This window comes from Octodon degus, unplaced genomic scaffold, assembly GCF_000260255.1.
Source record: "Octodon degus isolate 3935 unplaced genomic scaffold, OctDeg1.0 scaffold00319, whole genome shotgun sequence".
Classification (NCBI taxonomy): Eukaryota; Metazoa; Chordata; class Mammalia; order Rodentia; family Octodontidae; genus Octodon; species Octodon degus.
In genome coordinates this window covers 722,257-725,916 of record NW_004524895.1, presented here as the reverse complement: position 1 = coordinate 725,916, position 3,660 = coordinate 722,257, and positions in this window count along the sequence as shown.

The following is a 3,660-nucleotide window of genomic DNA, read 5'->3' as shown; positions in this document are numbered from 1 at the left end:
CTGCTGCCCTCTGCCATGTGCCACTCTGCCTTGAAGCCAGCTGAGTATGGACTGAAATGTCCACAAACTGTGATATAAATAAGCTTTTCCTTCCTTAATTCTTGGAGTCAGGTGTTTTATCCTACCAAAAAGAGAAAAGTAACCAAGACACAATTTGGAGTCATTGGTGAATGATCCCAATGCCTCACTCCTGGTACCAACATCTGTACGTTGGTACCAGGGTTTTATTAGAGGAACAGATACAACACAAGATATAGAAATGTATGAGAAATTACAAGATTTCCTTATGATGGTCACCCACAGAGTCATATCAGGAAGCATACAGAAGGTGCCTGCACCCTGGAGACTGAAGGATTCAGTCCAAGGTCTGGAGCTCACTGCAGTATTCATTCCATATCTGGAGGTCCATGGGTCTTTGAAGGAAGACTGATGAATCTACACCAGAAGGCTGAAGGATCTAAGGCAAAAACTAAAGAATATGTGCTAGAAGCCAGGAGAAAATGTCCAAGCTAAAGGTGAAGACCAGAGCTCCTCCAAAGAAACTGAACCCTCCATCCTTCCTCAGTTCCCTTTTACATCCTTTAAGTGATAAGCCACACCCTAGGGTGTGGAATTGCTGAGCCCATTTAAGCTTCAAAACTTCACATGTTAACACAGTCCCTCAGCCACTACACCATGCCACTGAGAAAATACCAAATGTCCCCTGTCTTGGTCAAGATAGGTAGGTGCTATTGTGGTCCCTATAGATAACATTTACTGAGATGTACAATCACACAAATGCCACTTATTTCTAAGGACATCTGAATTACAGGGAATGCCTGCTTTCTGAGACCCTCTCCAAGTTACCAAGATCTTCCAATAAGCTGTAACCTCGTCTTACTAAGGTGTGCCACAGTTTCCTAGCAATCTTGTTGTTTTGTCTTATTCCTACACTTAAATAGATAGGTTCACTGCAAATCTCTATCCTTAATTATTTTATTCATTTTTTATTTGGTTTGTCTGCATATTGCCAATTTTTTTTCACAAAGTACTCCTGCATAGTATATTCCATCATTTTTTCATATTTGGAGTAAGCTGTGTATTGCTTTTTTAGTAACCTGTATCATGGGTAGCAATTATGTATGCCTCTTTTCTTAACAGGAAGGTTATATATCCCTACACAATTGACTTTGCAAGGTTTTAAGAAGAAAGGGACAATCAGCAACATTTAACAGGTCACTTATGGAGAGATTTATTATGATTAAGCAGAAACTGGGAAAGTGATGAAATAAATCAGATCCACATGCACAAACATCATATTGTCTCCTTAGTGTGAGAACCTGAAAGAGAAAAATAGAATCCAAAGGGTACAATAGACACTGATAACAGGGAATAAACTTATTCAAAAGGGAAGAGTTACTGAGTTGAGGAGGACAGGAGATGGACTGGCAGAAAGAGATTGATCTATGTATGTAAGCAGGATAGTTTGGACAATTGTACTGTGTATTTCTGCTGGTGTATGGAAAGAAGCAGTTAATGCTTTAATGTCTTTCATCTCCTTTTTTCAATTGTTTCTTCTTTTCGTCTTCTTAATTTCTTACACATGTCTTTTCTTCTTCTTCCAATTTTACATGTATATATCTGGTAATATGAATAACTGGTTGGAAGACAACAATATGTATTACAACAAATACTGTGAAATTCACATTACTTTGTTAAGTGAAATTCTGTATCACTTGTAATTTTTTTCTGTTTTAATTCTAATCTGGGGCCCAGGGAGATAGCTCAGTAGAGTAAGTGCTTGCCTGGCAAGCATTGGGTCTTGAGTTCAATCCCTGGTACCACAAAAATAAATAAATAAATAAATAAATAAATAAAGTATTTAAAAATAATTCTAATCTGCACATTCTTTAAAAAATAATTTTCTTTTTTAAAAAATGGGGCTGGGGAGATGGCTCAGTAGAATAAGTGCTTGCCTAGCAAGTACAAGGGCCTGAGTTCAATCCCCAGTTCCACCAAAAAATAAAATAAAATAAATTAATAAAGAATATCTGTATGACTTATTTAAAAGAAGAAAAAGCAAACATATACTTAGCACTTACTGAGATCCAGATATTCATTCATTCAACACTAAGTAACCTTATTTATCTATCATTTCCTGGGCCAAGCCAAGCTTTGTAAATAAATTAGTGCTTGAACTGGGTTTTTATGGAAGACCAGAAAATTTCCATCCAACCAGAAAAGCAAGGTATGGACACAAAAGGAATGATTATTGCAGGTGCAGGGTTTTAAGAAGTGATTTGGAAGCAGTAAACAGAGTGGCATATTCTAGAACATCTACATAATTTGACATTACATATAATTAATTTCATTTAATCCTCATAACAATTCTATGGTAAGGTGTTAATGTTCCTATTTTATAAAGAATCAGGTTCAAGATTACCCAGGTAGCAGGGGATACTATTAAAATTCCAACCCACTTACAATTGCTCAAGATGATTTTTTTTCTGCTCTATTAGAGTTTGTTCTTGCCTGGGTTGGAGACCTCACCACATCTGTGATTCGAAGTGTAAATCAGAGGAAGTGTTCTGGAACTGAATAAATGTCTCTTTCTTATTTTTATCACCAGAAGTGAATAAGTATACACAAGATTTTTGGCATTTTTTGTTTGTTTTTTTGAGATGGGATCTACTGTGTAGTTCACCTTGAACAAACTATGCAGCCCAATCTGGCCTCAAACTTGAAGAAATCTTCCTGCCTCAGCATCTGCAGTGCTGAGATCACAGGCATGCACCACTACGTCTGGCTAGATGCTTGGGATTTTATCATAGAACAGCATAGTTACTGCCCTCCTAGAATCCATAATGTACAAATGCAGGAAGCAAACATAGACCATTCATTCACAAAAGCCAACCAAAAACCTTTATAGAAAGTGAAACAATTGACATGTCTAAATCCATTTCATATAGGTCCTTCTCTAAAAATCTACTGGGTTGACTGAAGAGAGGCTAAATGCTCAGATAAAAAGAAAGCAAAAGATGAAATACCATTTTGAAAAACAGAAAAATAATAAAAATTTCAGGGCCGGGGAGATGCCTCAGTATAATAAGCACTTGCCTGGCAAGCACAAGGGCCTGAGTTCAAGTCCCAGTTCCACAAAAAAAAAAAAAGAAAAGAAAAGAAGGCTAATGACATTACATTTTAGTGGGAGCAATACACTTAATCATTAAAAAAAAAATTGGGGCCGGGGAGATAGCTCAGTAGAATAAGTGCTTCCCTGGCAAACACAACGACCTGAGTTCAATCCTTGGTTCTGCCAAACAATAAAAAAATAAAAATTTCAACAATCCTATAGTGTCTTACTATGCAGTTGAGGCTGGCCTTGAGTTCAGTTTTTAGACCACGGTGGTCTCAAACTCACAACAATCCTCCTGCTTCAGCCTCCCTAGTGCTGGGAATAAAGCCATCTTTTTTCATAATTTTATTGATAAATAGCAATGAGACGGTTTCAAATCAAATCGCTAGGACAGTTTCAATAATTAACACACTGCATACATTCCTCTTAGTGGTTAATTGCTATACAAGATGCGGACTTGAGATCCTATTTATAAACATCATTAGAGCAAACCATTCTATTCATTAAGAGAATGTAACTATATATCTATCCTAACCACTTTGAAT